The sequence below is a fragment of the Scleropages formosus genome, chromosome 14 (genome assembly GCF_900964775.1).
Source record: "Scleropages formosus chromosome 14, fSclFor1.1, whole genome shotgun sequence".
Classification (NCBI taxonomy): Eukaryota; Metazoa; Chordata; class Actinopteri; order Osteoglossiformes; family Osteoglossidae; genus Scleropages; species Scleropages formosus.
The window spans coordinates 13,455,165-13,469,011 of NC_041819.1; the positions used below are offsets into that span (position 1 = coordinate 13,455,165).

A 13,847-nucleotide genomic window follows, 5' to 3' on the forward strand; every position below is an offset into this window, starting at 1 on the left:
CGATCGGATCTGTGTGTTTGTGCGTGTCAACCAGACACAAACGACACACTCCCCAAACTCCCGACGCTCACTCTCACGGACTGCTGCGCGCGCACACACACACAGGCGCGTGAAGTAACGGTCCGCTTTCCGCCATGCACGGGTACTCTTCACTCACTGCACTGTTTACTCTTTACTATACTTTTTACTGTACTATTTTTGTTTGCTTACAGTAAGTTTACTGTTTACCATACTGTTTACTGCAGCTACTGTTTACTGCCCCGTTATTAACTGTACTGTACTGCACCCATTTTTTACTCTGCTGTTCACTGTACTGTACCCTTCACTATACTGCGCTACGCTGGACTGAGAAAACGGCAACATTCATGAGTCTTTCATAAAGTCGACTTTGTTCCGCTCTTTTTCACCTCTCCAACATTAACACACTGTATTTACTTTTTCCCCTCCAGTTTTGTGGAAAAACTGAAAAAAAAAAATTGAATTCCCAAAGACACACACACACACACGCAGTTCTCCTCCAGAGAAATCTGCACTCAGTCAGTCAGCTCATCACTCTTACAATCTGATAATTTGATTTAATTAATTACATATTATTTACCTACGGATGTGAATCTCCTCCATGTGTTTACCTGTCTGCTGTTCCTTACAGGTGAATCCTTATTCTCCTAATATATTACCCTTAGACTGTTCATTAAAATTTACGAAATTTTTATTATTTTGCATATGCAGTATTCTCAAATAAATAAAAAAATAAATAAATAAATAAATACATGTGTGTTATGGCGGCATCTTGTGGCATAAATGTGCATCATAATGTTACGCATGAAAAACACCGTAGTTTTAATTACCTTGTTTAAATTTACCTGAAACATTTTATGAGCTTCTGAAATATGACATCATGTCAATCCTTTCAGAATAGTTCGAGTTTGGAACAAGCTACCCTAGAATAATACCTGAAAGCGGACATAGCACTGAAAACACTCCAGCATTATTGACAGGAGTGTGCTCGTATCAACAAAATTCATTGATTAAATGATATAGGTTGCACGTTGAGCGCAAGGGCCACCATTTATTTACATGTATTGACACACACACACACACACTTTCAGAACTGCTTGTCCCATACGGGGTCACGGGGAACCGGAGCCTACCCGGCAACACAGGGCGTAAGGCCGGAGGGGGAGGGGACACACCCAGGACGGGACGCCAGTCCATCGCAAGGCACCCCAAGCGGGACTCGAACCCCAGACCCACGGAAGAGCAGGATCCGGTCCAACCCACTGCGCCACCACGCCCCCCACATATATTGACAGTGCAGTATATATATTTTCAAAGGTACAGCTCCAGTTACAGTACAACTAAGGGTACCGTTCACTGTAACACTAACTTCACACGGAACTGTGAGAATGAACAGGCTACACACACAAAGCACATAAACACAGCACCGGGCTTTTTTATGTTTTTTTGTAAGCTTTCTGAGGGTCATATCTGGAACACTGAGGTTATGATTAATGCAGGACTCCAGAGACCCTCAGTGGTATGAACACAGCAGTAATACATCTGTCTGTTAACTACATATAAATTGCACACTACTGTCCAAATCGGTGAAAATCGTCAAAATCCAAAGTCTTTAAGCTGTGTGCGTGACGGATTCACACTGGAAGTGTTCGTGTAATGCTTGTTAAGGCAGAGTTTTGGTTAACAATGTGGTCGGATGTACTGGTTGTACAGGTTTAAGAACTTTGCTCAGGTCGAATAAAGCTACAGTCTTTAATCAATCTGTTATCCAAGTTATGAACTTAACCGTAATTTTCTTAAACAATATTCAAAATAGAGGCCTGTTTTAATGTAACGAGAGATAAGACACCTGGGGTTATTTTATTTAACATGGTACCAGCTACTGCATCCATTTTTAACTATTTATTATATGTTATAATATTACATTTAATTCTCCCTTTGTTTAATTCATCTTTTCAGAATATTAGGGGTAATTATTAATTCATTATCATGAGAGACTAATGTGGACACCTTTGGAGAATAAGTTGAAGAGCTATACTGAGGGGATGGCGTTCCGTAGCAATGGCTGTGGTTTTCATTCCCAATGCGCTTTATTAAAACTTGAGGCAGGACGACGGTAGAGCCAGGATAAAGAAATAGGACTATTGCCCTTTGACCCGAGAAAAACATTTTTCCATTATGGGATGATACTTCAAAGGCAGTCTTTCAAACCCCAGGGACAGCGTTGACACAGCGCCATCTCACACACACACACACACTTCTGGTGTGCAGATTAACTATTTTTGGTTGTGTTCCCACTCCCGTACCTCAAGTAGCAGAGCGTATGTGTGGCCGTGGCCATGATCATCTACCTGCCCGACGTGGATATCTTCTGTCCGTGCTACACGTGTGCCGAACACAGTGGCGTGTGGCTGTCCTCCTTACAACCCTAGTTACACATGTGTGCACCGAGGTGGACCCTTCACGAGCAACACCACTGTGAGGAAATTTTCAGCTCACGAGATGCAAGAAGCTAAATGATGATGATCATAATGATCTATGATCGTGTGATCATATGATCACATTATCATAACTGTTGTCTCGTTTATTTTTGACTGCCTGTACAACTGCTACAGTAATTGTCATGGCTGTACCAGTCTGGTGCTGCTCTTTTCCTTGCACCCCCAGCAGATGCCTGTGACCAGGTGTAGAACTTAGAACGTATCTTAAGAGAAACGGTGGGAGTGTGGCTCACTCTGGGAGTTGCTGAGGATAGGTGCTCTTATTGCTTAGCAACAGCACGAGTACCGGCTCTGCTCGAGACTCAGCTTCGCATCACTTTGTCAGTCCCAGTACATTCTGATGTACCTCGTAGTGTTTACAATATGCGCGCCTACCTTTTTCAGGAATAGTTGTACTGAATTAGTCTTCGGAATAATTAATCTCCAGCATAGAAACAGTAGTTGTTAACAGATTAAAATAATGAGACATGAAAGCATGAGCCCGAAATACTGCAATCAGGTGTAAGGAGAAGCTGTGCAGCAGACACACACAGACATTGTCTGAAGCTGCTTGTCCCAAACAGAGTCGCGGCAAGCCGGAGCCTAACCCAGCAACACAGTGCACGGGGCTGGAGGGGACACACCCAGGATGGGATGCTATTCCATCGCAAGGCACCCCAAGCAGGACTTGAACCCCAGACCCACCAGAGAGCAGGCCCTGGCAAAACCCACTGCACCCCACTGTGCAGCAGGCAGTAAACTTTAATTTCTGGTGTGGGCAAAAAAACAAAACTTTTTAAAATGAGTGTAGAAACAGGAGAAATGCAAAGTTGTAGCTCATACTTCACTATGACAACATAGATTAGTTGCAAGATCCAGATTCATTTGCATTTGTCTGATTTACCCATTAAATAGATTTCACTTGCGGCAGTGAGAAAAGGATGCGACATTAGCTCATGGGAAAGGGAGGGCGCCTCGGATGTTTGGTTTCCAGCACACCCTTCTGTTTCATTCAATTCATTTAAAAAAAAAAAAAAAAAAAAATCAATAAAGGACACAAAACACAGGGAGATTTAGTGATGGAACCAAGAACTGCACTGCGTCCTGTGGCCAGGTGAAAGAGCACCTTGCACCTACTGCGTTCTCCTCCTTTTCCACAGACAATCACTGATGCCTTGTGCTGCAGCCTCTGTAATGTGATCAGATGAAGCGTGGCACTCCGACCGAGTTTGAGAGCGCAGAGGCCAAGAGCCTGTAAATCTGGAGACGGCTGATGAAGGATGAAGAAGACAAAGATCAAGAAGTACAGTAATGGGTCAAAATTTTATCAGAGTTTTTATTTCTGATCAGAGAGGCCAGCATTATGAAAGGACTCGCGATCATTGCTTCCCTCTATTTTGCACGGAAGCGTGATTTTCTCTTTTCGTTGGCGCCAAGAAGCCCATGGCCTCATAGTAACGAAAGACAAACACAAAACTGTACTGAGATGACACAAGGACCAGTTTCTCCAACTACAGAAACTGCACAGTGGAGCTGGCACTCGATGAAACGGCTCCATGTGAAAACAGCAAAGCGCTTGTCAGAATGACCTAGGGACGCTTAAAGGACATCTCATAAACCTCAAGGGATCCTGAGTGAATGAAGAGCAACTGAAGGGCAAGCTAGTGGACGCTGTGAGAGAAATAATCAATGCCTGACCCTCCAGGAGGACAATGACGGCACTGTCCGAGGTCACTGAACAGAGGTTATATAACCGTGCATCCGCTGCCACTGAAGCCTCTCGGTCTTATGAAGCTCTGCAGAATGTTTAATAATTGGACCTCTTAAGAAAACTCCACTTTGAAGCAATGCCATATGCACACCCGCTGCTCAAAATTCTCAGAATATCCAAACAAATATTACATGTATTTTCTGCTAATTCAAGTAATGCATTGAATTGAAAACAACTGCACTTAAAATGAAAATGTAGGCATGGACATGTATTTTTAGGGTAGACTGATTTATCTGCAGAAAGTGTAAAGGTGCCAGTGTTTTTAGTCATGACTACTTTGCATATATGTAAATACCGGCATGTCTCTCATATAGCGCATATAGAATTTCTGAAGGCTTTGAGACGGTATGTAAGTTCATAGGAAAGGGTTTCGAAAAGAGAGAACAAAAATTGTTTTTGTGCACACCAAGAAGTCTGGAACGCTCCTGCTCCGTGCATGTATCCTATTTTGGGAGCGTGTGTAAAAACGTTCAGGGTCGGCGCACAGTCGACTGTTGCGTATTTCATCGTCCCGGAGGTGCCCACTCACTCACACACCTGCACACACAAGTGCACGCACTCCAGTTGGCTTTCAGACGGCGCGTTGCACTGTATTCCGCCGTGCCCTGGGAAGTGCAGTGAGCATCAGAGTAGGGCCAATGATTCAAAGAAGTGGGTCAGAACAGAGACACACACATATACACACATACACACCAGCTAAATGGCCATATCGGGCCTAAACACACACTCCGCCAGTAAAAGAGACCGTCCGGGGAAGAGTTTAATCAGAAGCTCAGAGAATGTCACGCTGTGACTGGTGGGCCATGGGTCAGTCCAGGCGGGCGTTCAAAGAAGTGCTTTTAATAAAGGCACTTTTATACACTTTTTTCAGTATTAATAACTGTGCATTGTGCGACACGGAGGTATCAAAGAGCCTGCATACTTCCTATCCTACAATTTCCCGCTCTTAGTCATTACGATTCCAAAGACTAGTAATCAGGTGGACACTTAAGAACCTCTTTAGAACAAATTGGATGTGCACATGATTACTGTTTATTTTTAAGCTCATGGATATGAATGAAACTGAAGACAAACTGGTTAAATATCACCACGGGGAAAATCGGACTTCGGATCGATACAGTGAAAGCAAAGCTGATGGGTCGACACAGACATATTAGAATAAATACAGATTAATAGACTGCAGATAGATAAATACCTTTAGCCATTTAGGAAGTGTGATAGATGTTAGAGGAAGTGCTGATATTCATCATGCCAACTCCCTCAAGAACAGGAGAGCGACTTTCCCGCTATGAAGCCATTGCCATTACACTGAGTCGAGCCTCAGTCCAAAATAAAGATTTTTAATTCAAACACACGTTCTGCTCTTCTGTCTGCTCTTCTGGCTGTAGCAACAGCCAATGGTGTGGTGGTTAGAGCTGTTTCCTTCTACTCAGCAGAGCTGCATTTGAATCCCATTTCCTGCTGTACCCTTGAATGAGGTACTAACCCTGAATTGCTCCAGTAAAAAGTACCCAGCTGTATACATGAGTAAATTATTGCAAGTATAGTTTAACATTATGTTTCTTTGAAAAAAAAAAAAGGCATCAGCTGATTAAACGATCTGAACTGAAACAATAAATAAGCTTTTGTTTACCGGAAAAAAATGAGTATGGAAGGTTATTCAACGAGGAAGATGTCATGGTACGCTTTACCAAGAAACTGGACCTCAGTCAGTCATTAACAAGGCCGTGCGCTTCATGACACTGAAGGAAAGAGAGAAAAGGGAAGGAAAGATTCCCAGGACAGCAGTAGGAGATAGACCTTGTGGAGCCCCACCCCCGCAGCACTACAGCAACGAGGTCTTACTAATACCATGGTTCGTCCTATAGGCACTGCTTTCCAACACAAATTCTTACAGGGAAGAGGAGGGACTCATTGCTACTGCAAAGTAAAGTCAAATTAAATACCTTCCTGTACATGCACACCATTTAATGCAACTGTTTTTTTTTTTTTTTAACGATTCTTTAGAAAACAAAGTTTTGAGCATTGATTTTGCAGATGAGAAAAGCAGTATCACCCAGCCCAAGAGGAATAGTTTTTTTACAACTGTTGCCTTGTGATCCGAAGGATCTCGGTTTGAATCCCACTCCCGCAAGGTATAAAGCGAGGAGTGTCTTGCACAGTTTAAACAGAGCTAGCAAAGATGTGGTGAGGGAGTCCTCCTTATTTTATGTGTCAAACAATCACAATGTAATTTATTGTCATCCCCCCCCCCAAAAAAAATTACAAATAAATGTTGTTGAAGGAGGGAAACTGCAGAGTGAGGGGAGCTGAGCAGGAATGTGTTTTCTGACCAGCACCTATTGCTAATTGTCACCCACAAGCTGCCCAGGTTATCATTTCGCATCACTCTCTGCACTCATGTCTGACTGTACCGCCTTACGCGCGCCGTCGCGAGCCGCAGCGGATCTGAGCACCCCGCACAGCCTCGAGTCCACGTGTACCGCGCACGCGCCACTAGGGGGCGTCGCCCGCCAGTTTTTCTGCGCTTCTGTGGATTTTTGGGGTAGTTTCTTAATGCAACGTCCTCTTCCTATTGTCCTCGCGCACAGTGTTACACTACAGCGTTTGGCGACACTGACGTTTCAATCTTATTATTTACCTTTGGGGAAAAAAGGCGACGTAAGCGAAGCACATGACAGAACTTTTTAGAGTGCAATCGGTTTTATTTCAGCATGCGTTACTCAGGAATACTATAAAACGAATTTTTTAAAAAAAAAAAAAAAAAACATGAAGCGCTAGAAGGAACGAAACAATAAAGATATTTTGCCAAGCGATGATGGCTAGTTTGTCTGCGGACGGATAAGTGCAGCTGACGGCCGCTGAAGGAAGCGCGACCCCCTTTGTGCGGAATTGCGGCTTTCTTCGCGCCTCCGTCGACCTTGCGGTGCGCGTGGAGGTGCGGACTCCTGCTCGCGCCACGAGCGAAACGGGGCGCGCGTGAGTCAGTGCGTGTGATAGTGAGAGTATCTCTCAGAGAGACCTTTCTCAGGTGATCCACCTTCGTGCGCATTCGCGATCATTCCCGGTTTAAATGTGGATCACGCAGTGCCCCCCCCCCCCCCCCGCCCCATCCTTCCTGACTTGTGGAAGAGAGGCGTGAATCCCTGAGAGGAGGAGGAGGAGGAGGAGGAGGGCGTCCTTCAGCCCCGAGATGAACCACTGACTCCTATCCGCTGGGTTTGTTTGTACACTCATATCTGTCTGGGACTTATTCATCCGACGAGAAAGAGCCTCTCTCTGTATCTGCTGCTCCAACACATCGACGATCCATCCGTCGGTGAGAGCAGGAGGAGAAAAGGCTGAGAGAGAGAGAGAGAGAGAGAGAGAGAGAGAGAGTCACAGCGACACGAAGAGCAGACATGATGGGATCTACCAGGCGCTCATAGATCCCCCACCTGCCTCGCCTGCTCATCATGGTGAGTACAGAGCAAAATGTGGACCTCGAAGCGCTGGAGGAGGTGAAGGGAAAGCTTTGAAATGGCGCATTTCGTTGGTTTCTCCTCAATTTGTATTGCACTGCCGAGAAAAGATTTCTGTGTAAAGACACCGTTGGCACGATCAACCGTCTAATTTTGATTTCCCCAGTACATCGTGTGAAAAATGCACCCCGAGAGGTGCACTAAAATGATGCGGTCGTTTTGCCACTATTTTGAAGGCATCCAGGGAGGCACATTCGGATTCCAATAAACATTTATTATTAGGCTGACTGGAATTACCCTCATCGGATATAATATGGCATTTGCTTTCTGAGCGGGATTAGCAGATGAGACATTCAGAAACCGGTTATAAAAGACAGATGCAGGCTTTTACTGGATAATTACAACAAGGACAGGTATATCATAAGCAGCTTACAACTTAAATCTATGGCCGCGTCACTAATGAGACACTTGGACACTGAAATAGGCGTCAACTGCCGTCTTTTCTTTTTCTCCTTTATTATTCATTGGCAAGCCTTCCCACATTACCTCTTATTTTGTGTTCAGACGAAACCGATTTCATTTCTTTTACATGATTATGATATACAATAATACGTGGACAACTGCCGTAGTGTGCTGTCAGTCAGATCACTCATATCACCCAGGTTATGGCCATCACTGTCGTACATCCTTCATATTGTAGAGAGCAGAAAACAGCGCGCATACATGGTGCACATTTATCACGGAGGAAGGGCTCAACTGGTGATGTGCGTGTACCTGCGTGTGCTGTGCATACATGTAGGATCTCTCTACACCGTTTCCCACTGCATTTCTCTTCATTTGGTGGATGATGCATGGAGACGACCTCCCCACTCCCTTCCCCAGTCCCGCAGCTGGGAATTTCTCATTTGTAGGAAGCTGACATCTTCGCTCCATTAAATAAGCTTTCGACGGCGGGCTCGAGCTGTCACATTACTACAGCCAATTCATATGGCTTCATTGCAAAGGAGATGATGCCATTGCTTTAGAAAATCGGTCGACTGGTAAGGTTACGTGTATGTGTAGTTTCGTAAATGCAGCATGCTGCCATTGAGATGAAGAGATTGGAGTCCATACATTAATATGAATCAAAAAGTACATTAAGAACAGGTATATGACATGACATCAATGGGCAGGGTACTGATGCTGTAAGAGTGACGTTCGGATGACTATAGGAGTGGCAACGGGTGAGACCCTCCAGCTGGCCTGTCCTTTGGAAAGACCCTCCTCAATGCTTTCATATCCTACAAAAGTCTTGAGATGGAACCGATGTTGACATTTACTCCAGTATACAGTATAAATACCGCCTAGCGAACGTGCGTTTCCTACTCGCTCCCTCAACACCCTCATATTTACACTTAATCTGTTTTGTTTTTTGGCGAATCCCTTTCATGGAATCATTTTATTCTCTTTCACGTGGGGACCGATTTGGTCATTCCTGTGAAAAATGATAATCCTGCGAACCAAAGGCGGGTGGCTGCTGGACACGGGATGGGATGCGCTCGTCGTGCCGTGGGTGGGTGCGTTGGGTCGCGCGGTGCTGCTGCCACGCGGGGGGGATGTGAGGAGGGGCTCGCGGGGTCCCGCTAGGTGTGGATGGGCAGGGCGCTTCATCCTTCGGGACCCTCGCGCGGCAGGGTGGAGATGTCGCAGCTGAGGAAGCATTCGAAGCCCGCTTGTTTCTGGAAATAAAAGCAACGCTCAGTATGGCGACAGCCGCTGCTCCTTTTGCCCGTCAAACATCTTTCAGGGACAAGGTACCGTTTTCACATTTTACCCTTTTTTACCCGGTCTCGTGCGTGATCCTTTTGAGGCGACTATTTCTCGTTACCGATGCAAACGTCGGCGATTTGCGCCTCCTTTCCAAGTTGCGCGGTGGTACAGTCTGTTCCACAGACATTTTCTTTACACCTTCATCATCATGTGCGTTCATCCTCGAATGGAGCTCGCGCTCACTGCTGCTCTCAGGCGAATGTCTTCAAACAGAACGGATGTAATTCGCACGGTCTATACCTGCACTGGCTCTTACAGCTTACAGGTGTGTATATATAGAGTCATCAGAAGTGCGAAGTGCGATTCTGAAAATCTTCTTGCGGACGACATGCATTATTTAATGATGACATTTTTCAGTGTTGCGTGTGTTTTAAGCGCAGGGGCCGAAAACGATGCCGTGGCAATGACGTGACGGTGATGCTAATTGTAATAATAGCCAGAGGAGTGAAATAGTGCTTGACGGCGGCTCACTGTAAATGCGACAGCTTGGACAACGGTGATGATGGACGATGGATGGATGGATGGAGACAGTAGCAGCAGAACGTCCTGCTTCTCTGCCTCTATTCGCTTTTCGCTCCCTTTTCCGTTCGCCTGAAATTGTAGCAGAAATACCAGCAGCAGGAGAAGTAATGCATCCGACATGCAACAATTGCAACAGCTTTTAAAAGCACGGCCACCCCCCCCCCCCCCCCAACCCCACCCGCGGATTACGGCTGTCTGCTTCATTTTATAGCACGCTTAGCCTTAAAGCAGTATCTGCAGATGTTTTGGACACGACACCCTTTTGGTTAAAAAAGAAAGACGGGAGGATAGATTTTTATTAACGTAGATGTCGGGCTTACTAGAACGTGCTGGAAGTTTCTGGTACCAGCAGCTAAAGCTCAGCTCAGCCACCTGATCCTTCGTGGTTCTGGGATGTGTGTCTGTTTTTCGTTAATACAAATGTAGTGATTATTTAATCATCCCGTTATCCTGTTGGGGGTTGCGCCCAATATGTAAAAATACGGAAAAGCAGTCTTGCTTTGGGAAGTGGGGGGGGGGGGTCTTTAGGTCAGCTGTGGGAACTGAGCCTGTTGACATCTGAATCTTTTTAGAGAGGGTCTCATTTGTAGCTGAGGTTCGGCCCTGAGCCCCGTTAGGGTCCAACAGAAGAGCACGCAGATCCCTGCCTCCTTTTACAGCAGGTCAGAGGCTTCCGCGCATTATTGGCCGTGTGATTCAGCTCATACATCGCTTTTTCCCAAGACTAAGTTCCTTTATGCTTGCGTGAGAGTTTGTTGATTTATTGGAAATGGTAACGAAACGCACACGTCCCTTATGGAGGCAGTGCTTCAGCACCGCGGACAGCGGCACTCGCCCCCGCCCACACATTGACAGGGAACAACTCGGCGCTTGGCTGGTGAGACTGTCAGAAATAAATAAATAAGTAAGTAAGTAAGTAAATAAATAAATAAATGTATTCGACAGCTGTGTGTATTTACTTTTCTGTAAACCATTCTTACCGCTGCTTCATGCAGCTATTGAATGAGCGCGGTTATTTTCTAATAACTCGTATGGTATGTTCATCGTTGCCGTAGTTGCCATTGTGTTGATACTCTGAGATTAATTTGTCTATATTGGGCAGTGTTTTTGTTATCGAATCCCACATTACAGGTGTAATAATAAGTCTTTTGAAACTAAATGAACGAGCTTTTTTTGTGAAAGAGAGGAGGCCCGTTTCATTTTCAAGTACGCTGTTTAAGTCTCCTGAAAACATCTGACTTGTAAACAAAAGGGCATGACATTTATAGGAGAAAAGCAGCAGATGAGGCATGCATTTAGTAAGATGTGAGTGTCACACGTGGTCTGGGCAGTTGCTGCTTTACCTGGGCAGTGTGGTGTGTTTATTGCTGTGAATCAGGACCCAAGGAACTGCTGTGCCAGGGGCTTCAAGGGCTTCCCGTATCTCTACTCCACATATATTTGTGAAACAGTCATACGTTAACTGAACTTAATTTTATTTGTAATCTTCAGTATTCACACTAAATTATTAACGATGCACTAGGAAATGCACGTCTTGATGCTATAATTCAGAATATGCCGACTTTTTCTCTATAGATGTGTACAAATTTTCAGTAAAACTTTAGACCTTAAATAAGTTTCCATCTGCTGTTTATCCAGTAATCTTAGACTCTCCTGACATATATTGGAATGGCTCTGATGCTGCTGGATCTTTACAAAGGAACAATTGTGTGTAGTAAATAGAAGCACGGGTGGTTTCAGATGGATAGGAGTAAAACAATAGAGGGCTGAAGCAACTACACACCTGGGTTTTTGGGAGGGGCTTGTTTTTGTTGCTCTCTGTGTCTCCAGAGGGAGCAAGGTGGGTCTGTGGGATAGAATTAAGGTAGAAAGAAAGGCGTGGTAGAGAAAAGGACAATCCAGTGTTAAATAACCACACTGTACAGATGCACTTAAACAGTATGTTGTGGTTAATGCCAAATCAGTGTTTTTTTGTGTTCTTTTGTATGATACGGTTTCCTCATGTCAAGGCCCTTCTCTCACTTTTGTTTTGAGTTAGAACAGGAGTCTACTTGCTTCATTTTTCATAACAAAGGGTTCAAGCGCCTTGGCCAATTATGAAGAGGCCGAGAATAAAATGTCATTCCATTTATAGCCAGTGACCGGGAGAGCCTTGCACTGTCAGCAGCTCCCATTTGCAGTAACCAGACTGAATTTCGTCATTATGTTCAGGGAGTGCCACATATATCTGGGTGCAATTAAAATGGCCTCGCTGTCACGAAAGCTATGGATGACTAATGAACTGTGTGTGTGCAGACAGATAAAGCACTGGTCACCCTCTCCATCACGCTTGGTGTGTGAGAACAAGTGCAAGGGGACTCAGCACCCTGGCCTTCCACTGTTTATTTTGGCCTCGCTGGCTGTCGTCTTCATAGTTGCCAAGCGCTCGCAGTGACTATACTTCAATAACCAAAACAGTTTCATTTTTGTTGAAATATGGCTAAAAATTGCAGCTACCCATAGTTATGCAAAATCTCTCCTGTAATTTGTTTACAGAAGCAAAAAAAAAAAAAATTAACACTGATCTTGCTTTGATTGATATATAACATATTTATATAAAAGACCCATACAAACGCTGAACAGGAATACCTATCAAACCCTAGTAGAACTATCAGATATAACTGGAAACTTTATTATCACTGATGTACATGTGTTAAACCCCATTAATTTGGTTTTGGTACACGTTGCCGGTTCATTTTGTAGCGGAACTTACATGTACCAGTGGCAGAGGACCACAGTTTTGTCCAGCGTTATATGAGCCAAGACCCATTCTTAACTAAAGTGAAATGACAATGAAACAGTTGATGATCCAAGCTGGAAAGACAGCTCATGGGCTCTTTGCTATGTTTGGGGATGGATGCTTTTAATAAAGCTTTGGTTGTTTAAATATTTATTCTTCGTTGTTTATTTTTTCATCACTTTGATTAGAAATCCTTTTTTGATTTTTTTTTTTTCTGCAGAGAATATGTGTTTTCCTTGTTCAGTTATCTATAACTTACAAATATAAATAGTGCAGCAAACATGCATATACCTGCATCTAGTTCTTTGCCAGCAGTGTCTGTGGCCTCATAAATTCAGCTTTAGATTATTTTCCAGTCATAGTAAGTACTATGTTAAACAAAGTAAACAAGCAAAGCATTTGAATCAGTTTTATTTGTGTGTTCTATATACAAACAGCTTCAAAATACAAACATCACATGTGGAAGAAATTGTTTTTGTTTGTTAATACTTCAAAATTATCGTAAGGTCCGTTTCTCTTACAGACGACATACAAATTCCTTTAAATGAGATCAAATGTGAGAGGTTAATTTTATTTGATTTATTTTTGTAACAGACAACAGTTTGCAGCTTTTGTCATGTGTATATGATTTGTACCAGCAGTTAGACAATTATTAGCACCTGGCATGCGTGCCCATTTAAAGTAAACCTTAAAATTGTTGCATTGTTGCCAAGAAAACTGAATTATTGTGTCAGTGTTTTTGTCTTCCAGCCTGACCCTATGCTCTCGTAGAAGCTTTCTAAAATAAATGGATGGCAAAAAAACTTGTGTTAATGGAGGGGCCTCCGCCCTTGGGCGTAGACAAAGGTTGGTACCAGGGAACTGGCATGACTACACCCTGGCACTTCATTGAATACATCCTAAGTTGGGGGTTGCTTCCAAATTCCATTTTGATCAATGACAAGCTTTGTAAAAGCTTAATGAGTTTCTTTATAACCATACAGCATTTCATACATTTTCATAGTGGA

The 13,847-nt window shown here is 44.0% G+C and overlaps 1 protein-coding gene across 9 annotated transcripts in view; it reads left to right on the plus strand.

Moving 5' to 3' along the window:
* Positions 1–7,442: 7,442 nt before the first annotated feature.
* The window catches only part of LOC108920055 (sodium channel protein type 2 subunit alpha-like), a 41,159-nt gene continuing 34,754 nt past the window's right edge, over positions 7,443–13,847 (plus strand). For 5 of the 9 annotated variants that reach the window (XR_001964973.2, XM_018728517.2, XM_018728521.2 and 2 more), the window contains exons 1-2: positions 7,443–7,727; positions 13,591–13,686. The gene's annotated coding sequence lies outside the window, so the exon portion shown is untranslated. Of the gene's footprint in view, positions 7,728–9,434; positions 9,524–9,683; positions 9,805–13,590; positions 13,687–13,847 lie in introns of those variants that run through there. The other 4 variants (XM_018728514.2, XM_018728513.2, XM_018728515.2 and 1 more) reach the window with 4 other exon arrangements.